The sequence below is a fragment of the Rhipicephalus sanguineus genome, chromosome 3, assembly GCF_013339695.2.
Source record: "Rhipicephalus sanguineus isolate Rsan-2018 chromosome 3, BIME_Rsan_1.4, whole genome shotgun sequence".
Taxonomy (NCBI): Eukaryota; Metazoa; Arthropoda; class Arachnida; order Ixodida; family Ixodidae; genus Rhipicephalus; species Rhipicephalus sanguineus.
Window position 1 is genome coordinate 179395386 of NC_051178.1, and position 24381 is coordinate 179419766.

General features: G+C 51.3%; 1 protein-coding gene across 5 annotated transcripts in view; it reads left to right on the plus strand.

The window, feature by feature from the left end:
- Window positions 1-24381, plus strand: part of LOC119387756 (semaphorin-1A) — a 177109-nt gene that overhangs the window by 30253 nt on the left and 122475 nt on the right. The window contains exon 1 of one of the 5 annotated variants that reach the window (XM_037655264.2): window positions 4179-4484. The exons of 3 other annotated variants lie outside the window; for them this stretch is intronic. The gene's annotated coding sequence lies outside the window, so the exon portion shown is untranslated. Of the gene's footprint in view, window positions 1-4178; window positions 4485-24381 lie in introns of those variants that run through there. One more of the 5 variants, XM_037655266.2, reaches the window with a different exon arrangement.

Genomic DNA, 24381 nt, shown 5'->3' on the forward strand with positions numbered 1-24381 from the left:
CATGGTTCCACCTTCACGGTCTCGCACATCGCTTCCCTTACTACGCAGGACATCGGCTAAAATGCAATCAGTCACCCTGTCAAGGTAACTAGCTGTGAGAGGCACCGCGGCGGGCACAAATTGAGGCTCCACTCAGTCGGCCGCCTGCCTCGAGTCTAGTCTCCTACGAGATGCCGCCGCTGTCTACGGTTACCGTAAAAGAGGCGTGTCGGCGCTCATTCAAAAACCAGGAGGCGTCGCGACCGGTGCAAATTGTTCACCCTATCAGTCCGCTTCGGCGAGGCTGTTTCCCCGTACGGGTGATTCCCCGACGAAAGACGCTGCAGGACAAAAGGTCGTGAGGTTCGGCGTCAGAGAAGCGGACGGGGTCGAACGGCTCGATGGATCGCCTAAGCGGCCGCTTTTCATAAAGCAGTCCTCGTCCCCTGCCTTTGTCGGGCGAAGACTGGCAGCCATCGTCGTATGCTGCTTGTAACGATGAGTTATTTCAATGAGAGAGAGAGAGAGAAAAAAAAAAGCCGGGCCTGCGCGCAACGTGCAGCACAGTCACAGCGAAAGGAGCTGCATTTCTAGAGCCCGTTCCAGACTCTCTTGGGGCATTTACAAGTACACATGCAGGGTACAAGTACCACTACGCCATAAATCATAATTTTTGGGAAGTTGGATACCACCCACTACGCGATTATTCTTCTTTCTGCGGATAAGCGAGGTACCCGCTACACATCTGTAAGGCATTATGTGCACTTTGTTGATGCTGCACGTGGCTGATAACGATGAAGAATTATGGCTGACCACTTTATAGTGGATGGGAAGCTTTAAACCACACACTCGCTGCTCAATTAGCATGGTGTGACGTCTGGTTGTTATTTTGCTCTTCTGCCACACTACGTTACATAGGTTAACGCGATTCCTTGCATTTTGCAAAGGATTTGCAAGCAACAGCGTGACTATGCAGCTAACAAAGCAATCTCCGGCACATCACATAGACGGCAGTTGACAGAAGAAACAAAGATACCTTTTCTTAGTAATGATGTTTTTACCGGCAGTGTTTTAGAATGGAGTTTATAGAATAATGTTTTTGAATAAGGAGGCGGGTATGCACAGCTTATGGAAGACACGTATGCAAGACCGCAACGCCGAACTCACCATTTCTTCAAGCATACACTTTATTCGAATGGCTACTCACCTAAAGGACATTTATGACGAGCTATAGGCATTACACTGGACTGGTGCCCCATCTTGGTGAGGTGCTCGGCCTCACCACCTTCTCTGTATAACAAGATGTGAACTTTGGCTGTTGTATTACACTTTGTTAGCCGTCGAGCGTTTCCTTAGTAACACTTGAGCGCTTATTGTCGCTTTGTGATTGAACTTCTGTTTCATTTTATTTGTGCCCTTTATTGTGCATTCTAATACCCATTCTAATAAATGCCACGAAAGAAAAAAAAACGGCGTGGCTCTGTGGTAGAATACCCGACTGCCGCGCACCGGACCCGGGTTCAAGTACCATCCGATCCCGGGTATTTCTTATTTATGCATTTTTTTTTTCTTTTTTCGCGCGATAGTGCTTACGGACACCGGGGGCGGCGGCAAACAACTACGGCACTGTTGTTGTGATCTCGTAACAGCTTTCGCTGTAGAATTCAAGAGCCCTTGTCCTACGGAGGAAAACTGGGGGCAAGCGAAGCTTTCCGTGCTGCGTGCCTGACGTGCTACTTTTCTTGCCTTCTATCTCACTGCGCAATGCTCCTCTCCTTACGCTTTCCTTCCTCCATGCCGGGAACTGCACCTCCAACCACGTGTTTAGCAACGCAACATTCAGTTGCTGCGGGCAACAACGACGGTCATGCTTTCATACCCAGGCGACGATGAAACGTGCCAACGGGATATTACAAGTGTCCTCGATAAAAGATAAGACGGCCATATCAGAAACGGCTGATTCCCGGCAAGCCCACGGTCGAGAAAGGATCACTTATTGGGAAACTGCGCGCACGAATACGCGTGTGGCCGGCGCAGCTTCGGGGGCTGCATTTCCTTGCGTCCCCAAGCGCCGGGTTTCTGGCGTACGACGCCAAAATTTCCTAGTTTAAGCTTCGCTTAAAAATGTGGTGGAGTCATTGACGCGCTGACTCTGGAAAAGCGCACCCTTCACTTTTCCTCGTATGCAGCGCTATCCGGGGAATAGCGTCGAATCCCGCGGTCGCACATCCTACGGCCAAGTTTTCTTTCCGGCAAACTCCTTCATTATCGTGACAATCGCCACGGTGACCGTATTACGGGCGAGTAGTGTGTCGAATGGAGGTCAACGAGCGATTTGCTAAGAAAAACAAACAGCCAATACGAATCCATATGCCATTCCATTACACAAAGAGGGAGTCTGGCGCGAAGCGGTAGTGGCGCAACAGTCACCTAAACTATCACTGACTTTCGTTAATACTCGCATTGGACCCGCATTCGCACCTGTTCGTAAACTCGCGTTCACTGGCACCCAGCGCCACCGCGAAACGTGCGTGGCGCGACTCTCCGAGAAGCGGCTTTCGCCGTACGACAACTTTGCTGTGAAGCCCGCTTGCGAGCGGTTAGCATCGCGCTGCGCCTGTGAGTGATTCTGCGAGCCCGTTTTCCCACTAGGTTAACCTTACAAATTTTACGTGGAACGTGAGTCACACGGAAATTTACTTTCTGGGCATCCTGACGCAACGCAACTTCTTGTCATTTCCCAGGATCATCACCCTAAAATCAATTAGCAGCATTCAAAAGTTTGACTGAGGGGATCTGAACAGTCTCTAAAAAGCTTTAAAGAGCGCAGCGCGCTGTAATATGCTTATCTAAACGGGATACATAACTGAAAGCCGGTTGCCACTCGCGAAATAATCAAAAACGATAATTCAGTGTAGCAAGTGAGCTCCTTGGTAATACCGCAATGTGCTCTGAGAAGCTCACTTCACGAACTACCAGTCCCTGTTCTTGAATCCCGACATGGCCCTTCGCCGACCCAAAATGCTTCTAAAGCGCAGCGGTGCTATGTAGAGGTAAATGGAACTTGAGAGCGTCTCTAAGTGTGTGACTTGGTATTACTTCACGTGTGCCAACATCACTGTATATCACATTCAGCCTCCATCGGGATGCAGCAACTGCGCCAGATCGGCGGATACGGTTCAAGACGCGTGCTTCCAAACAAGCATCATCACGCACTTGGGGAGACTGGCTTAACGAGTTACGATATTTCATTCATATCTACGCCGCGGAGCACTTCACACGTTCAAGTTGTGTAGACTGCAATGTTGTACTCGGTGTATAGTTCGTCTCTTCGCACCATGGGTGTGAAAACGAGACGTTATCTCAGTCAAGAGTAGCTTCTCCACGATATCAAGCAGCGCGTACATCACCTCGTTTCTTCCCTCTTGTACAAGTGCGAGGGAAGACAATTGGAAATCGATTAGGGCACCTCCTAGAGCTCTCCCGGTTGAGCAGCATCGCTCTCTCTCTCTCTCCCTCTTTCGACGTCGTCATCAAAGATTCCGCCGCCTAGCTCAAGTTCTCTCGGCGCGACTTTTTCCGCAAGCGCCAGCAGGGGCACAGCTTTGGCTGGGGCACTGCGCGCGGGCCGAGCGATCGCTCTCGATCGCGCCAACAGCCCCGATGCTCAGTTGTTCGCGGGCCTGAACTCTCCTCTCCCAACTAATCCGGTGGCCCAATCGATAGACCCGACAGGAACGCCGCGAGAGCGCCCAGTGACCCGGGCAGCTGCCCGGCTGCGGCCGCAGCAAGCCCTCGCGCAGCCTGCGTCCCGTGCCGGACGTTTCGTCAAAAGACGATCGAAGTGGCCGCAACGCGAGCACAGCCGAATGACAAAAGCAATTAAGCCTTCTGACGCGAGCGTCTTCGCTAATTATTGCGCCTGGCCCCAAGTGGGGGGTGCCGGAGAAGGTGGGGGAGTCCGACTGGGGCCGAAAATAAGAGCAGTCTCCTTTTCTTCTTCAGTCAGAAGGTCGCCATTTTTCGTCGTCCGCTCACCCTCCTTGCGCTCCCTCGCGCGCGCGCGCCTCTCTTCTTTCGCGCTCCTTTCCTCACGCCGGCGCGCAGTGCGCGTGCGCGCGGAGAGAGCCACGTGACCATCGTCTAAACCAATAGCGACGTCGTAAGCAGGCAGAGGAGGGGGATTGCAGAGGTAGCTGGCGGCGGCCGTGGCGAACGGCGCTTTGGCCGTTGTATACGTTCGTTGTGCCGCGGGCAGCGAGCATCGACGAAGCTGTGGCGATGGCGTTGACTTTTGGATAAACAGATTTGTTTTGAGGGTTATCAGTACCTTCTCTGAAGGACGCGACAAGATCGTGCTGTGTGTGTGCCCGTGAGGATCGGGTGCGCGAACGCCGTGCCTCTTGGATTTACACGTCGCAGAGCATTTTCCGAGTGTATCGTGCGTGCGCTGCTGCCTCCAACACCAACCCTCAGGAGCAAGCCCCCCTCGAGTTCGCTTCGAGGTAAGCCTAACAGCTTCTCCGCGCGTCTTCGGGCCGGCTTGTCAAATGCGTCGTCGTCGTCTAGGTGGCTCGCAGACGGGCGAATGAGTCGCGCATGCATGTGCCAATGTTGTGTCTGACGCTGGCAGCGCCTCGCGGCACTTTTGAAAGATTCGTGCGAGCGTCGGTTGTCTAGAATAGCGCAAGGCCCCGTCGTTGGGGAGGAGACCTCCGAGGGGGCGAGGGCCTCATCTGGTCGTGTCCCGAGTGCGCCTTGGCTCCCTTGCCCCCTCGTCGGCGGCCCACAACCAGAAACAAGAGCCCAGGAGGGAACCGGCGGACGTGATGTCTCGTTTGTTTCTGCATCCGGCCGTCCACTGCGCGCCCGGAAGCGCCCGACTGCGCTCCTTCAAGCGTCGCACGCTACACTGACGCTATCGAAGCGTAGTATTTGCCTTCCTATTGTTTTAAGCGTCCCGCGCACGAATGCTCCACGCATATTCTTACACTTTTACCCAAGACACAAAATTCGCCCTAGCACAAGAGCTGGCCCGTTCGCACTATCCCGTGATTGGATTAGAGAAAACGAGGAGCAGTTTCGTTGATTCTAGGATCCGCTGTTATCGCATTGGAATGTGCATGGATGGACGCTGAACACCCGTCGCTGCTAGCTTCAACGAATCACCATCGGATTGCTGGACAATATTCAAATGGTGCTTCGTCTCACTATTCTGACGACCCCAGTTGGCCACACCCACCTTTCGGCTCATTCGTATGTAGCCCTCAACATCCTCACTAGGCGAGATGCCTTTTGTGAGTGAACCCAGTGCCCCGCCCAACCCCGTCGCGCGGTCGCGGTTGGGGCTTTCATAAGCGCTCTTCGAAATACATTCCTTCACTTTCGGCGTTGCCCGCTGTCTTGAAGGGTGCTTGCGAAAGTAACTTGTTTAGTGTTTACGGTTCGCTCGGCTAATAAGCTAGCTTTTGACAGCAATCTAGATCTCGTTCGTTCTTATTTGACAGGTCGATCTTCAGCTTCATCTTTCCTCGAGGCAGCGTTGCTGTGCGTCCGCGTTTAATATTAGCGAGACAGTTTGTAAATATATTCGTAACTTGTGTGTTTTATGTAGCCAAAACCGCGATATGATTATGAGGCACGCCGTAGCGGATGGCTCCAGAAAATTCGACCATCTGATGTTCTTTAACGTGCGCCGACATCGCACACACATTACACGGTCCTCTAGCATTTTCGCCTCCAGCGAGATGCGACCGCCGCGGCTGGGATCGAACCCGCGACTTTCGGGTCTGCAGCCGAACGCCGTATCCGCTACAACACCGCCGCGGACGTGTGGGACAGTTTGTGACGAAGACATTGTTAAACGTAACGACCGCTTACCAACAACGCTCGTTAAAACTGTCACTTTCTTCTGTCGTGCCCGAGGCCACTGCGGAAGCGTGTCGCCGTTGCGTGCGGCAGGGAAATGCTTTATTCACGCAGGCTTTTATTTCGGCACGCGCTGAGAAAGTAGACAGAACTGTCTCTCTACGATGAATAAATAAAGAGGCGGAAGTTGCTCGCTTGTGTGATGTCGGAAAGGGAAGGGGGAGGAGTTGCTACAGAGAAGAACTCATTGACAGCCTGCCGCGCTGCCTGCGTTCTTCCGCAAAGGTTGCCGACTCAGAAGCAATTTCGTATCTTCCAGAAGAGCGGTCTTACACGCCTAGACGGTTTGATCGCGGTTATGCTCTTGCCGAGGGTTGTAAAAGCGGCGTCGCGTGTTCTTTAGCCGACTTTCTAGTTTCTGCGGTACGTGTGCTTTTGTAAGCGGCGCGCGAGGTTGACAACGTCGCTTGGCTGACTGACATGAACATAAGTGGCGGTGTCAAAAATAAAAAAATAAAAAAATGGAAGCTGTTGAGCAGTGCCCGTGGTGACTTTTAAACTCGCATTTAAGAGACAAAAAAAATATTTTGTGTGGTCTGATGGTTATGGTGCTTGACTGCTGACCCGAAGGTCGCGGGATCGAATCCCGGCCGCGGCGGCTGCATTTCGATTGACGAAAAATGCTAGATAGAGGCCCGTGTGCTTAGATATAGGTGCACGTTAAAAGAACCCCAGGTGGTCAAAATTTTCGGAGCCCCCCACTACAGCGTCTGTCATAATCATAAAGTGCTTCTGGGACGTAAAACCTGATCAAATACTATTATTATTATTAAAAGTGAGAAAAAAGAATTGTAATGTACGTGCCGCGTCCGCGCACTTAATGGTGGAATAAGTGGTTGATAGCAAACGCTACCAGAACCTCATACGAATATCGTTTTAGTGGTGTGGAAGCTTGGATTCGTCGACAGCACCGTTTTTTGAAACACCCAGCGCTTCCAAAATGTCGTGTTCGCGCTGAACCGTCAGTCCATTACATAATGGGAGAATCACCGCGTGCCGCTATTTTAGTTGACATTCCGATCTAAGTAACGTGCGTTTAGAGACTTGTAAAACGGAAACAAAAAGAAGAAACTGCAAATTAAAAGGTCGGGAAGCCACATGCCCGTCAGGCAGCGCGCGAAAGTGGGCGTGTCCGGTGACTCCCGACGCCGCATCAAAGTCCTTTGAACGATCAGCTTTGTATCGAGCGTAGTTCCATTCTTTTCGCGCCAGTTGAATTTAATTTCTTAGCTGTTCGCGCGTGCCGGTTGTGTAGCATTATTGTCACCGAACCCTCATTAATTGTACGCTTAATGACCCCTTTAAAAAATAAAATGGGGTGTCGGAGGTACGAAGAAATAATATGTTACATCGAAACGTGGTTGCGTGAACGTATAAGGGAAACGGACGTTTCATAAGTTCTAGGAGAACGCTAAATGTCATCATGTAATGTATTATATCCTGAAATAACTTCGATCGAACTTCGCCGTTCTCTTGGACGGTAGTTGACGGTTTCATGTGGCGAAACTTATTGATTGAACCTTTTGTTGAAAGCGTGTGTAATGATTTATTTGTCAGTCTTACCTGCATGATCTGTGTGCCCTGTAGAAAGGAAGCTCCATTACGTGCACGTGGAACTTCTCTTGCATAACGGCATTACCACAGTGCCTGGGCTCCTTCCGCTATCTACTCCCTAAAATAAAGTTTCCTTTCGCTCTCTCGCTCTCTCTCACCCATTCGTGAAAGTGATCAGCGTGATCGCCATAAAGATCGCCGTAGCGGTATTACAGCGCTTGCATGATATAAGGCTTGTCGAACTGTAAGTATGCAATTGCGGTTATCGATGGCGTATTCAGTGAAGTATCTGAGATACTGAATACTTCGCAAGAAATTCGCTCGATGGAGTGTCGAGTATCGAGCTTTTAAAAGGTGTGCGAGCACGGACTACAAGAATGCTTCGCTACTTTCAAAGTACATATAAAACGCGCGACATTGCCCCAAACGAAGCAGATATCCACATCGTTGAGCGGTTTGAAATGTGAAACGATTCGTACAATATCATTGCATTAGACACGTACTCGACGTGATCTAAGTACTTGGCATGTGTCAAGGACTTAACAAAATCAGTATAATTTTAACACCCGCACCCAGTCAACTTCGAATTAAAGGCCTTGAGATGTGTCTCGTCAAAGTGCAGTATACGCCACCAAGAGGTCTATAAATGGTAGCGCTAACAACTCGGCTAAGTAAAATTGTTCGTGAAATACCGAAATGATCACGAAAGCATATAAAATTCTGGGACAGTGTTTACAAAAAACGTCTTACGCTAACGATTGTCGTTAGAGAATATTCCAGCCAATCACGATGTGGAACGTATCATAGCGAAGCCGGGTGACCAATGGGGAAACGCGCCTACGAGAGAAGTTTCGTGAATTTGGCCCAATTATCTTTAGCGGTGTTTAGTTAAAATATCAGCCTATCGGTTGTGGACGTCAGAAGACCTCGGACTTGTTTCTAAGTTTATCGCTTATAAACTCAGCGACACTCCATGGCGACGGATTAGCGTGGTGGTAACCGCCGATGAGGTTGTCTGCTGAGTAGATGTGGTACTCGAGAAACATAATCTGGTGATGCGGAGGTCCTCTAACTTCAGCTAAAGACGCAACCCATCGTTATGGCGGATCCACAGTTCACGTCAGACCCGCCGCGGTGGTCTGGTGGCTGTAGCGCTCGACTGCTGACCCGAAGGTCGCGAGATCGAATCCCGGCCGCGGCGGCCTCATTACGATAGAGGAAAAATGCCAAAGACCCGTGTGCTAAGATTTAGGTGCACGTTAAAGAACCCCAGGTGCTCGAAATTTCCGGAGCCTTCCACTACGGCGTCCCTCATAATCATATCGTGGTTTTGGGACGTAAAACCTCAACAATTATCAATTGACGTTCGTTCAGGCAAAATTATTTAACATTAACGATTATTAATTAACATTTGACGTCCGCTCGGGCAAAATTAAAATGAAGTAGTGCGGGTGTAACGTGATGCGTTTTAGTCGGTCATGCGACTGATTGCGTCTTTTTTATAGGCGGCGCTTTTGTGCGCCGTCCGTGAAACTTGGTTGGATCGAGTCCAGATCGGGGCCATCTTGAGCTCGTCTTCGTCACGGTCGCTGTCTCTTAAGTCGCGTTTAAGTCTCCTCCAGTTTGCCAGGTCACTCGAGTGTTAGCGTATAGGAGCTTCCTTCGTCGTAGTGGAATAAATAAATAAAATGAAAGAAACTATATCAAAGTCAAGTTCAAGCGTTGTCGCAACCGACGTGCCACAGTGTCGCAATATATCGCTTCACAGACACGCTTTCATGCGCGGCGTCACGCAGTCTGTCACGTGATCAGTATCTCTCTCGATCCCGTGTCGCTTTTTTGTAAGTAGCGCAGCAGCTCCTTTAAAGCCCGCCTTCGATCTTGTCTGTAGAGGCGAGTGTTAAATGGGCACGGGTTTCTGAGATGAAACGATCGTCCCTGTGTTTGGCAATCGTTTCTTGAAACGTTGCTCGATGCTGCTCTTAGTGCAGAGTGGCCAACCGCAGATATGCTCCGGTCACCGTCGAAGAATATATAGCGCTGGTTGAACAAGGACGCCAGAAGAAGTTACACGACACAGGCTCACGTCGCCGTCGCTATAACCATTCTAAGGTCATTCCTGCCTTCTTTCACTTTGTCGTCCCCTGCAGAAGTATCCAGAGCGAGTGCACCGATTTCGTCACAAGTCGAGCTAACTTCTTTCTTCATCGTCTGCAAAGTCGTGCCTGACCGGACCAGACGAGCTATGGACCAATTCCGAGACACTTGTTCAACAGCCCTTTAAATTTATAGTAAAATAAATGAAGGGTATACGGCGTTGCGCAGTTTTCCAAACGAGTGCCTCTGTCATTCGTTTCAATTAAGACTTCGTAGGATCCCGTTGCATCTTGCTCAATTTCTCGGTAATGAGTCTGCGCCCCGCGTAATTGGGAAAAATGTAACGCCGAATGAACTCCCTCGTTACGATTTCACTGGCAACCATTTCGTTTTCACTGTTTTTTTTTTTTTTTCGTTTTCACTTCGCATGCAGACGGTACATACGTTGGATGGTCATTGTAGACGAAGTTGAGATGTCTATAACAGCGGGTGAAGCACGAAACTAGAAGAAAGAGAGTGAGTTAGAAAGAAGGGTCAGTTTATCCTTAGATGTTAGAGCGCGCAACTAACTACATTGCCCGAGCAAATCCTGCAGCGACGTTGATGACCGAGTTGCGTTATGCCGGCTGCAATCGGGACCTGTAAATCGACGCGTACGTTGCGCAAGCGTCGCCTGGGAGAATTCATTATGGCCGTTTCTCGCGTATAGTTTCGTAATTCGTTCTGTTGCACAAGGTACAGCAGCGGAGCGCTGCTGTACCTTCCGCAGGTTATCTCACTACGGTTTCCGGCCGGCCGATCATCTCTTTCATTTATGTAGTCTCGTGGAAACTCGCTCGGATATGGTCGCAAACCGTGCGAGCGCTATTGCTTGTTTGCAAGCTGTAATTACAGAGTAAACGACTTTATTATCGTCTTTTTTTTTTCTCGTCTGTAACTCTCAGCGGACGTTCAATCTTTGCGACGTGATCACAGCTTTAAAAAGTTAGCTGGGAACAATTTGGCCGTGAATTATTCGTGCTCGGTCTTTTAATTTTATTCTCTCTCTCTCCTGATTGGAGATGCAGTTTGAGAAAGTTTAGCTCCTGCATAGCATGCGGGTGGTGTGATGGGCTAGTCCGAGAGAGAACATGCGTGGTTGGAGTTAGCTCAACAATGAGCAATGGTTCGTTATCGCTTTCGATTTGGTTACCGTTTATCGTGCACAAGCCCCGGGCCGCATTAATGAAATGAGCTATTGTATGCAACCGTGATGTACTTGATTGTATTTCTCGCACGGATGGCTGTATTGAGACAATGCGAGATGCACGTTTTCTTTTTCCCTCTGTTGACTTGTTTGCATTAAACTGTTGGCAACTGTTTCCTCGCTGACTTATTCGCAAACGTCCCCCCTGTAAACTGCAAAAATGGTGTAACGTCAGCTCCTATATCATGTGAAATTTATTCCGGCCAGTAGACGGAGATATATGAAGCAGGAAGGCAGGGATGTTAATCAAATGCGAGTTGTACGTGTTTTTACCCTGTGCTGGAGTAATGAAGTAAGGATTTAGAAGAGAATGAAGCGAGAGAGAGAAATAAAAAAATAATCAAAAATAGCTCACAGGAAAGGTCACATGTGCTCGATCTATTTCTTTGTCGCTTTCCTTTTTGTCTCAGGTTGGTTGGTCAAACTTTATTGATAGCCCTGAGAGACGCGACTAGCGAGCAGTGGGCTCCCTCAGGTGATATAAGAAAAATTCGCGATCCGCACTGGGGCGGTTTCATCGATCTGGAATCGTATTCTAAAACTATATCTTTCGGCGATGCTTTCCCTTTCGCGGGAATCGGCCGTCTACAAGTCACAGCGGTCTGGCACTGTGCCAACTGTGCCAACACGGCGGGCCAGAAACGTTGTCGCTGGATGACACCGAAACGCCCGACCACCAATCTGGTGGAATCTCGCGGAAGTGAAGGTATGCGTCGTCACTGCCGTAAGCGATGACCTCGTAACACCGCTCCTATACATGCACTGACTTTACTTTCTCAAGATTTCGATCGAATGCACCCGCGTGACACTGATGTTGTATAGTGCAAAGCTTGCGTACAGCCATCTTGCATGCACTGTCACACAGGAGACGAGGATACGCGCAATTACGGCGGTAAACACGCCGTGTGTACGAACTTGGATCGTGACGTGGCGCCCTTGAAAGTATCGGCACCTCGGCCGCCCTTCGACATTTGGTTTAATTGCCTATACCGTTTTTCCGGGCGGGAACGTCGATATCTGCACCACGCAGCAGCTGCCGTCGCTCTGAGTCAGTGAGTCAGTAAGTCAGTCAGTTCGCTCGTCGTCGGGGCTGGCGTGTGCGGAAACTGTCCGCGGAAGATATAAAAAAGTGGCCCCCGCGTCACGACTCATTTCCGCGCTCGATTTCCGATCCAATAACGTCTGACAGCCGTTTCTCATCTTTTAGCTCGCATTCGTCACGCCCCTTCCTCCCACGCCGGGGGTCTTCTGGTCACGGAGACACGTAGTACATGAGTTATATCGTGTACGCTGGAAAAGAAATCGGGCCGTGCGACGGCGTCCTGTACGGGACACGTGACGTTGTACCGGTGGGTGGGGTCCGCCAAAGCGCGGCACGCTGCCGTCGCAGCGCGATTCTTTCGTTTGCTCCCGATTCTATCCGTGCAGAGGTCATGCGGTCTTGTTTCCAGTTCAGCAGCCACATCCTTTCCTGGTGGCGCCCAAGTCAATCGAGATTTTGCGTGCAGCCTGGCGGAAATCGAGCACGAGGCAGCGCAGAATGGCCGCACGAACGTCATATATATGCCAACTAAAGCGCTAATTTAGGATAATGTGTTCCTACGTATGACTGCAGGAAACTGCAAAACTGTAAGGAACACGAACGTATGGACATTGGGAAACGACACACATATATACGTGCCTCTGTGTGTGTCGTTTCCGTGTATACATATATCGTCGTGTTCTCTGCGCTGTTAATTTCCTGTATAGCTGCGTGGGGTCACATGCGATGTTTCAGAAAAAGCTTGATGGGCATCTCAGTTTTCGAAGTGCGGCAAGGATCTGTCTTGTCGAATAGCTGTGCGGAGGGGTCTTGTTGCACGAGGGAACTTTTCGCAACCTCGTATTCGCAGTCAGGGCTTTGGAAAGCTGCAGGTCCGGCATTGTTACGCGCCGCTTTGTCGTCTTGACTTCTGTTGCATGGCTTCAACTCTGTTGCTCGTGGCCAGTGGCACAGTTTGCAGTTTAATGGCGTTAACCAACTTTGGGAGCATTCTTAATCTTTCTTTCTTTCTTTCTTTCTTTCTTTCTTTCTTTCTTTCTTTCTTTCTTTCTTTCTTTCTTTCTTTCTTTCTTTCTTTCTTTCTTTCTTTCTTTCTTTCTTTTTCTTTCTTTCTTTCTTTCTTTCTTTCTTTCTATGTTTTATTGTCATCGGGTGAGGCCACACGTTTAGATGCGTGCTTATACGATACATTTGAAGCAACCAGCTCCGGACATTAAAGGCAAAGGTGCGGTGGGCTGCGCGGGCACGGCCGTGGCATGAGCCACTGTACTTTCAATTGCCTAAAGCGGCATTCTTGCCAGGCAGGTGCATTGCACCATCTCGCTAGCGGAGCTCCAGAACACATTACAGGCTGCTCCGAAACAAACATTGGCCCTTTACCATCAGTAAATGGAGACGGTCCGCGGCCACTTCGGGCGAGTGTGTGGCGCACTGTATACGTTCTCTCTCTATCTCCAAGGCTCATCAAGAGCTATCGCAGACCAACCATTGAACATTCACCATTAGTAAATTGCGTATGCGAAAGTCTGGCCGCTCTATTCTTGGCTCCTCCGAAGACGATCATCCAGGTGCCCCGGGCCTGCAAACGAAGCCTGCTTTGCAGTTCACCGTCCCGTCCCGTCAGCGTATATACGACGTTCTGTGCCGTGACTCGCAGCCAGCCGGCTTCGCGAAGCCAGGGGCGTGTTGTCGTAACCCCTTTGATCTTTCCAGCGGTCGCGTGCGCTGGCACGCGCCCCGCGAGGGGTCAACGACCCCCTTCTCTCTCATCAGCGAAGCCTCCTCCTTCGGCCGTGAATTACGGCCGCCGAGTAAACGAACGGAAAACAGATGTCAACAGCGCTCGGGGGCCGACTTCCGTCCGGTTAAAGGCGTGCGCCGGCGCTGCGTGCCCGCTGCACGAGGGGTCGAAGGAAGACGGGACGAAGTAGGAAAGGAAGAGATGACTAAAAGAGATGCTGCCGCCGGGAGCGGCGTCCTTGAGTGCCTGCTTGGCCGTCGCTGATGGATGGCTGCGTATTGTGCTGACAACTGGCACTGGTGCATCGGCTTCGCCGCTGAAAGCAGCGACAGCCAGCCACACACGCGGCGTAGCATGCATGGATTCGGGGTCGCGCCCCTCTTTTCCGCATCTGCGCTTCCCAGCAGCCGCTCGCTGTTGCGAAACCTTTTTTTTGCTAGCGTCGTCGTTTGCTTGCTGCCGTGCTGAGAGTCGTATCTCCGTCAAGCTCCGGGATCCCCCAGAAGGCGCACGCGCAGTTAGCGGGCCTTCTCGTGAGCCGTAGAGATGCGAATGCCATACGCAAGACAGCTGGATGTGTAGGAAGCGCGGCTGCCGCGAGCGTAGCCGAGAAAAGTCTGGAGAAACTCGTAAATGTCTCTTATACGTAGCCTTCACTTCTTTTTTTTTTTCGTTTTCTGCTTGAAGCTGCTTGACATCCCGCAGGCGCCGTGAGTGAAAGTGAGGGCGGGGGGGGGGGGGTTCTATTTCGCTCTAGTTGCTGTTTATTTCGCTCATTCACTGTGCGAGCAGTAGTAGTACTATCTCAGCATTGGTCGATCGGTTATTCACAAAACGCCCTCTCTCCCTTATGGGACTCGCCCAGACTTCCGCGCGCGCCTCGTAAACACCTCTTGATAGCCCATCGTCGTCGACACATGGAATCTCTTACGCAGATGAGGCACGTACAGTTCTAGCGGAAACACGGCTTTGACAAGGGCCGCGGGGAGGCGATTCGAGCGCCCATTTCCGGCCTTCGATCGTCTCCTGCGGACTTTCCCCGAGACGTTGGGTTCCTTGTTTGGCCGCTATGTTATAGTCGCGGGAAAACACGCACGTCTATACTGCATTCATGCATGCGCCTATGACACGTCACTCGCATCGCTTTCGTTTGAGGCATTGAGTGTTTGCGCGTGAGCTTCTAATATTTAAGACGGAAGCCTTAAGGGTTATCACCTTAAGGCTTAAGGCTTGGATGCCTCATCAAACACGAAAAGTTACCGTTGGCGTCGCCGGCGCAAAAAAATCATCTAGTGACGTCAGCATGACGTACGTCACAGATGGCTAAATTTGTGAAGTCATCGTGAAGCCACTGTGACGTCACATAACGTGCCGCCACGTGATGACGTGATCACGCGAAATTATCGCTTGGTCAAAGGTGGGCCGAACCCGGAGGCACTGCAATACAACGTGAATTGCAAAAAGCTTCCAACGCCTCCGATCCCTGAGGCAGCGCAAGACCACGTTAGGTGCAGAACGCTTTATGGGTCGATACACTCGACTGAGTATAAAAAGAAGAAAATGTAGACGAACATCGCTTTCGTCTTTGAGTCACCTTAGGTACAAGCATAACGGACCGCGTGACTTACCCCATCATGGGATCTGGCCGTATGTCCCCTTCTAGCCATTGCCGCGGCCGGTCACATCTCGCGACGGCTCCCGTTTGCTGAAGCTTGTACGAATGCTGTGTATACATGCGCGCATACGGGCGGTGGCTCCCGTCTTAATATAGTAGATGTCTGTGCGAGTGCCTCGTCGAGCATTGCGCAACTAACGGAACGCGCATTCCGATGGGGGCAAATGGCCCCTGTATGAATTCCTGCTGTCGGGCGGGACCAATTACGCGTCGAGAGATAAAATATGTCGCGGTGTAACGCCGCGCGTTATCTCTGTATTTCTTGCCCCTGGATCGATCTATCGATTATTCTATATTCCTCGTGTTTTCTCGCATGCCACGGGGCGATCAATGTTTTGTTTCTCTTCGTTATTACACGTTTCCTCGCTGTGTTCGGGAAACAGGGGCACCGATTCCAGGAGAGCTGGTAGCGATTTGCCGGGACGGTACCTTCCCTTCATGCAACGACGCGAGGTTTGCTGCTTATACGAGGAAAAGACAAAATGACGACTGGCAACAACAACAACGACGACAGAACGTGGAGTGGAGGGTGTGTATCGCGTGCTTCGAAGCAACACGCTCCCTGCAGAGTCGGGCATGCAGTCGGCCCCGTGTGTGCTGTCGCTCGGTCGCAACTGCCATCCATCATGCGTTTATCCATCACGCATCTGCCGGTCCCCGCGAATGCTTGTTGCGCCCTACGTACACGAGGCACTCATTCGCTCTGCGCGTGTATATCGTCGCTTCGTTCGTTTTCTTTCGACGAATAAGCCTCCCGTTTTGAGGCGATGCCTCGAACTCGTCACATCTTCCACGTCGAGGTTATCTCACTCGGTCTGATGTATAGTGTACTGGCGATATGTCCCTCGTTGGCTATACAGGAAATTGTGGCGGCTATACATGACAAACGAGCGACCGACCCGTGCTGTGTATAGCTTCGTGTTTGCGGCGCCTCTTTGTGCCGATTTATGCTCGAGATTTGCGGCGCATATAATGCCTCGTCTCGTCCTTGTCGTCAGCGACAGAGGGAATGCTGCGGAGATAATTGTTTACTGCCACGCTTATAGTGAGGGGAGGGGCCCACTGGGAGTGCATGGATGCCGTGTCGGGGTTATTAGTCGTATCGTGGTTATTAGTGATAGGCCAAAGACTTGAGTGTGAAGGCGGGCCTCCGACCCGGGAGTCTGTAGTCGCTTTTCAGCTTCGTTCGGGAATCGGGAGAGTTCCTGCAAGCAGAATCCGTACGCGTTCGCGACATTCGGTGAGTGCGATACTTCGATGCTTCTATATATGCGGTCCCGGTGTTATTTAGAGCGCTTTTCGAAGGAGTTGCTACGTTCTCTGTATATTTAAGGATGTGTACACGTTTGGAGAGGCGGCTGTTGAATGACAAAAAATTTCGCGATCTTTCAAAAGGCCGAAGTCGCAAAGCCTGTGAGAGAGCGCTTAGAGTAACAGAGAGCTGAGCTAGTTGGTAAGCATTCTAAAGAGACAGGGCGTGCAAACACGGACTTAAGAAAGAAGTCACAGCGTTTGTGGCGTCGTGACTTCTTTCTTGTGTCCGTGTTTGCACGCCCTGTATTTCTGTGAGAGAGAACGCGCGGGGAACGTGACGAATGGAATAGATTGCGACGCCCTCTTGCCATCTCCAAACATACGCGCATACACCTTCCTTTTTTTTCCTTTTCTGGCACCGTACTTCCGAAGCCAAATCTAGGAATCTACAAGTTAGAAAAAATAGTAAACGTAGATTACGCTTCGTTCAAAAGTAAACGCAGTGTTGTCCCCTGAAAATTTCGTTAATCGTTCCCTCACAAGAAGGTTCTGAATGCAAGGAAAGGATATGTCATCATTCGTCGCATCGTGTCATTGGCGTTTGTCGCTCTGCTATGTATAGCGCAAATTTAAGAAATGAACTTTCGTTCCACGTTGGCGCGATGTAGGATATGATTTCGCTTTTTTTTTCTCAATTTTTTTCTTTTCGTGCTTGCTTCAATCTTGTAATCTCCGAGAGAGCATTACCGGAGCCCAAAACGGAAACTTCCGTAACGCCGCACTCTCTGCACGTAATTGCGAAGCCCTCGCTATAGGAGCGAGCACGTATACTGTATATACTTCTATTAGTCCGAGGCCCGGTAATTATCAGGAAGCCCCTAACTTCCTGATAATTATGGTACAAGCTGTACAAAATGGGCTGCTCTGCGAACGCGTCACCGTTATAGAACAGCGGCGCGGGATGGCTATAGCGTTACTCGCTGTGTTTACATATAGCCCACGGCATGCGTCTCGTTAATATAGTATAGTTCAGTTTTCTATCGCCCTGTTACCAACGGTGTTCCTTTCCATTAAAAGAAGGGGCAAAAGAAAGATGGGTATCACGAACTAAAGCTTATCGAAGCGCTATCTCAATTCGGCCGTGGCTTACCTGCAATTATCTCGATTCAACGAGGAAGAGGCATTCATCATCGTACACAAACTTTACATGATGGCAGCCCTCTCCGCGCACCTTCCTTATCGACTTCTTGGTATAAACAATTGTTCCTTCCCTCCCCCCGATCTCCCGATATGCTTGTGAGGGACGCCGTAGTGGAGAGGGTTCCGGAAGTTTCTACCACCTGGAGTTCTTTGACGTGCACCTAAATCTAAAGCACACGGGCCGTACGTAGCATGGCTTCTCGGTGTGCCTAAAAGTTTGTTGTACCTCGGTTAATTTCGAGGAACAAAAAAGACAGCCCTCGGCCCAGTCTCGATCGCGACTTCCTGTTCTAAGAGTTTTGTCTATATATACTCTGTGGCTGTCCAAAACGCTTCACTATAATAGAAAAGTTAGCCGAGAACCGAAACGTTCTTCCGCGTCCGTTTCGATCCTTCGTCCCCGCGGTGTAGCTTTATTATTACTTTTTTTTTTCCTTCGGCATTTGATATCGAGTTTTCTAGCGGTCGTCGCGGAACGAGATCAAAGCTCGTTCTCTCCAGAAAGTCGGGGTGAAATAGTGTAGTGGGGGTGCGACGAAGGCTGCAGGAGGAGGACTGCATTAGAGAGGTCTTACGCGGTCCGTCGACGAGGCTAAATGGCCGGAGAAGATTTGAAGAAGGAAGAAGAAAGATGGGGAGCACACCAGAAAATGCCCACAGCGGCGGCTATGCCGCCCGGTGCTTGCTCGCCGCATCGGTCGATGGGGCAGGGAAGCCCATACAGTATGAAGACAGAGAGAGAGAGAGTGCGCGTTTTATCCGCCGCGAGCAGCAAGCAGAAGCACTATACACTGTCGTCGCAGTGGTGGTGGCAGCGTTGAACTGGATGGAGGCTGCTGCGCCCTTTCCTCCCTCTCCTCCGTCGTGGCTGGCGCGACGTCAACGTCGGCGCCGAGCCTTCTGGCGTTCCCAGCCCGGCGAGAGACGCGAACGAGATAAATAAAAACGCGAAGGAAGTGGTGGATGCCTTCTCGACGTCGCAGCGGCGGCCCAGTCTGAACGGCGCGCGGCGCATTTAATGACCCACGCGGGAGCAAAGCGCTTTCTTCATCTGCCCCCCCCCCCCCTTTTCTTTCTCTCATTGGCCATGGCGGAAGGAAAATGCGTCGGGCGAGAAAGGCCCTTGGCGATGTCATTACGCGCGCGCTCTCGGCCATCCCAACGCGATGGCTATCGGCGCGCGCGCCTCGCTCCTGCACGAGCCTCCGACTCTTTTCTTCTTCGCTCCTCGCATTTTTTTTTGTGTGTGTTTTGGGTCTCAGCACCGCCTTTCGTTTCGTTTCTTGCTTTTCTTGTGTATACGTAGAGATATTCCGCTATGCCTGGACCGTCGGTTGCGAGCGCTATGGCGATGAGGGCCGTTTTGTCCTGAGGTATAGGTATGGTGTATAGTGGTGAGAGCGTGGGCATTTTCTCGATGTGGCATTGGGAGAGAGCTAAGGAAGGCGGCGCCGGAATGGTTCCCCTTCCGAGGAGGCCACGGTTGTTGCAGTCGTTTATACTGCGTGCCGTCGAATGCGTTGTCGGCCGCATCGGAATATCTCTATGTGTGTGTGTGTGTTAGTCGCGCTGCCGCGTGGTAATTTGCAGTAATGCATCGCTGATATCCGCAGGGGCTTTATTCCAACCCGTTTTCCTTTCTTTTCTCTTTTTTTTTTCTTTTCTCGCTTGGTAAGCGTCGTCGCAATGTTGGCGATGTCCTCGGGGGTCTGACTTGTCAGCGCTAAATCTCGGATACGTACGGACGCATTAATGGCTCATGAGCGACGGTTACGTCAACGAACAACCTTCGCTTCTTGTCGCATTTACGGCTCTAACCCCTCCCCCTCCTCCCTCCCCTATCGACCGTCCTTCTCACTTCCTATAGTTAACTAATGTTTTCTTGGCTCCTCACAATCGATGTCCAAAACTCTCGAACGACTAGATGATCGTCCTCCTTTAGGAACACCGACCTCACTGATCATTGGGCCAGAGGGTTGCAGCGAAAACACTAAACACTTCTCTCTCTCTCTCTCTCTCTTGTGTTGTGTGTGTGTGTGTGTGTGTGTGTGGTGTGTGTGTGTGTGTGTGTGTGTGTGTGTGTGTGTGTGTGTGTGTGTGTGTGTGTGTGTGTGTGTGTGTGTGTGTGTGTGTGTGTGTGTGTTCATTTTTTGAGGACTGGCTTGTGCGAACGTTCCTGAATCTGAATACATGCATCCATGCATGGTGCTGTGCGCGGACAAGCACACGTTCGTCATGTTCTATGCTCTCTTCTTTTTCTTCTTCGGTTCTCCTTTTCAAGTGCAGGGTAGCAAACCAGGTGCTTTCCTTGTTTTCTCCCACCCCTCTCTCTCTCTGTCTCAGTACAAGGAGCATCAGCATTGAGTGAGAGGTGTTTCCTTGTATACGACGGGCAATTGCTGATATGGATTGACAAATTGATTGCTCTAGGCTTCTATAGCACAAAAGAGAGAGAGAGAGAGAGAGAGAAAAGAAACCACAAAAATAGTACAAAGGAAATGTAAACATAGCGTTCAAAACGCCAAACTTGTGATTTTTTATAGCGTTTCCTTTATCCCGGAATTGTTTGTAGAGACACGGGTGGTACGAGAGGCGCTACACTTCAGCTGAGAGCTTCGGCTGCTCGAGCGTGCGCGATAGGAGGGTGTCGCGCACCCAGATAAGAGCGAATATCGCTGATGCGGGGAACCAGATAAACACTAACGAAGAACAGCGTGTCTCGCTTATCTCCTAACGGAACAAATTATCATCGCAAATCACTTTTTTTTTTTTTGTTCACACCGCGTGATGTCGGTCTGCGGGAAATGCCTCGGGTAAACAGAGCGCGTCCCTCGGCTTCACTTGCCCCGAAGTGGGCCGAATGCTATCTCCACGGCACTCGGCGCGTGCGTGCATGTATCAAAGTTAAGCCGCCGAGGAGAGATAACGCGCTTTGAGAACGAGCGGGTATCAGAAGGCGAGGCGGTGACTATGTAGGGCCGTTTCGTTTCGAATTCAAGGTCTTTCTGCCTTTTTCACGCCTCCCGTTGCTGGCATGCGCACACTGTTGCCAACCGAGAGGACTGGAAGAGAGGGTGCAAAGTGGGGAGGAGGACGAGGGGGCCGCATCTCACGACGAGCGCTGCAGTGTCCGGTCCAGCCTTACGCCTAATTCGACCAATTACGTGCCTTTATTGCGGCTCCGAAACTGCCCGAATGTCTTTGCGGCTTCCTGCAATTATACGCGTGCGTACGTATAGGAAACGGTCAGCCCGATGCTTTCGTCCCTCCCGCCTTGGTTCGTCCTTGATTGTGCCGCGTGAAGGCCTTCCGTACAACCGCGCACGCGTGCGCGGTCCCTTTTTATTGGCTGCTGCTACCCCCCCGCCTCTTCCTACACTCCCTACGCACTATACAGGAAGGCCCGTTACATCGGGAGCACCTAATAGGCCAGCTATTGCTCGGATCGATTCTGCGTTCGTTTGTACCGCTTGCACATTTGCTTGTCCGTATGCACATAACGATCGCACTTGGCCTAAGCCAATGATTCTCTATTGCCTCCTGGCTCCGTGTACAGTAATCGCGGGTATCTCGCAAACATGTATACATGCACTAGGAGCCTGCGATACGCGGGCTAAACTGTGTGCGGGCTAGCCCTTCGGCTTAATAACATGTGCTCCATAGGTCACGGAATGCGCAAAGCCCGAGACGCGTTCTCGATCCTCTCTCCTGAACCGAGCGGCTCTGCTGCCGCACGCGGCCTAGGCGTTGTTGAAAAACCGGGGCGATTAATGAACGGGTTAAATGTTTTCTCAGAGGCCCGCGCCCCGCTGCCTTTCAACGATCTCATGCAGCTCCCCAAGGGCATCAGGTGTTGTTGCCCCATTGTGTATGTATATAAGCGGCCACTTCGGCAACGTGGCTTGTGCTCGATTGCGCTTGCGATTAATAACCGCCGCTGTATTTGACCTTGAGGGTATAAGTACACTCGGTCGCCGTCAGTCCTAACCCGAACGATTAGCACACATTTAGAGCGGCGTTACAAAACGAGGGTTTGTTGTGCAGCGGCATGCACGAAATACGAAGCTATGGCGCTAACAGCGTGGTCGCAACGACGCAGTTTCGCTCGTTCAATTCCATAGGATACGCGTGCGCATGAATATTGTAGCGTATAGTCCTTGTCGCTAATTGTTCGCTGCCGGAGATATGACACAAGCGCGCAGCAGATCCAGATACATTCTCCTAATTTGATATGTTTGGCTTACGTTTCCGTAATTAGACTTTTTACGCACTTTTCACACTACATCTCTTACTCGCTGCAACCTGCTCTCTTCGTGTCTCCGGCGCCGGCGCGACTCCGTTCGGGCCGTTCCGAAACGTCCCGACACCACCCAGAGAGCAACCGAGGAGGGCCAATTAGAAGTCCTCCCTAAGCAGACCCAATCGCGAGACACGTATTCAAACATACCCAATCGCGGGTGGTCTTCACCGAGTTTGAACTCGATGACAGCCGTCCGCCGAAAGAATAACGATGTTAACTATAAAGTAAAAACACGCAGAAAGCTACCGCGACAGCCGTTAGAGGTTTCCACCGTGCATTTTACCCCGCATATGCCCTCACGCGCAGCGGATGCGGAGCCGTCTGTGTCCCCCAGAATGGGAAAAAGCATCTCGTAGGAAGAAGGATAACACTGCCACACAACAAAGCCGGTGAAGTACTCAAGGACACCGCCACCCTGCTCTTGGCCTGACTCGCGACGTGGGAATGAGCCAGCAGTTAGAAAAAAAGAAACAAAGAAAAAAATAGCTGCATCAACGTTTACGTATGTATATTCCGGAGCTGCCTGAAGAAGGCGAGACGCCTCTGTACATACCGTGCCTATCGATATTTCAGTGTGCACTAATGTAGAGTCCCACACCAAGAAGCACCACAGCAAACACACTCAAATGGTGCAGCTTGTTTCGTGCTGGTGTAGTTCTCGAGGCTTCGGAGATCTTATGGCGCAAGAGAAGTGAGCATCTTGGATTAAGACTTCACATACCCACCAACCTCAGATTTATCGGCTTTCAAGCGACTACGGGCTTATGTACATATAGTATATAAATATATATGGCTTTACTACTGTACTGCCTGCGACAGGGTCTTAAGGTTATCTGGCCTCGCGACCTGAGCCATGCTTCACGACACCCAGACGTGCGTAGATATGTACACGCATCGAAGGCTCAATCGGGGCGCTGCGCGCCAGCACACTGATAACGCAGCAAAGCCGAGGAGGCCCTGCAGCTGTCGAGGCGCATCTGCATGCGAGCGCGGCGCCTCTCTCTTTATCGGCTCTATCCGCCGCTTCGGAGGCGCCTTTTGTTTAATGAAGTGGCGATATACGTGTGCCGTGTGTGACGCCTTCGGCGGCGAGCAGCCGCGTTCGTGCGTTGACGGAGCGGGCGAGGCGCTGAGGGGATCCGGTGTTTCTTTTCGCTGCTGCAGAGGATAAAAATCGCTCTCCGCGTCCCTGCTCCACTTCCGTGCGCGCGCAGCACACGCACGGGGAGCAAGCAGCCGTGCCTCGGCGGGTCTCCGCCTTCTCGTCCGCTCCCCGGGGACTTCGACATAAAAAAGAAGCAGCAGAGACAAAAGAGTGGAGTGTTAGAGAAGTGGAGATAAACAAAGGATGGACAAAGAAGCGAAAGCGAGGAACGTGATCGAGAAAAAGGCCGCTTCGTGTGCGCGCTCGCTCCTGCGGATGGAGGCTGTGGGGAGGGCGAGTGACTGGATCGAACCGCGCCCTGACGCCACCACCGCTGCCGGCGCTGCCACCGGCACGGCGTTCTTCTTGTCGCCGAACGCTTGGTCGGTGGGGGAGGGGAGCAGTGAAAGGGGGGGGGGGGGCATGGCGACGGAAGAGGCTGTCCCCCCCCTCTCCCCCACCGATGCGCTAGGGAGATGACTGCCGTCCGGCGGAGCCGCTCTCGCTCGCGCAGAAATGCCGGCATTGTCCGGCAAGCCCTGCCGTGTACTTTGCTTCCCGTTCCCCCTTTTGCGCGTGCCGATACCCGGGGCCCGAAGTGCAAGATGTTATTGAAACGAGAAATATATAGATCTATATGTATGCAAAGAGAGAGGAGAGCCGATTGTTCCGACCGACGACGTGCCCGCTGTTCACGCGTATGCGGTGTTTAGGAGCGGGCTGCACTTGCCGCGCGTGGAGCTAGCACCTTTACTTTTAATTTATTTTTTTTCTCTCTCTCTCCCTTCCCGGTGCCGTGCCTTAGATGTGGCCGTATATACCACGGCGCGAACTCGAGAACGGAAGGGCGAAGTTGAAGCGTGAGAGAGAGATAGAGAGGGCGGCCAGAAATGCAGGGCGATTCGCACGCATGAACCAGGAAACGCATGTGTGCGTGCGAGTGCGAACGATGGTGGTGTTGGATTGAGCCTCGTATATTGTGGGGGCGTGCCAAACGTTGTCCTCTGTGCGAATGTGGCCCCAAACAGGCACTCCCTGTATATTCCACCACTACAGGGTCTCTTCGTCGCAGTCCTATACCGTTCGTTTATGCACTTAAACTGCCCCCGCGAAAAGCACGACACGCGTGACAACCGCTTACTACCTGAGACTGTTGTATACTTACTTGTGACACTTGTGACACACTTGTATTACTTGTATACTTGTATACTTGTGTTTTGT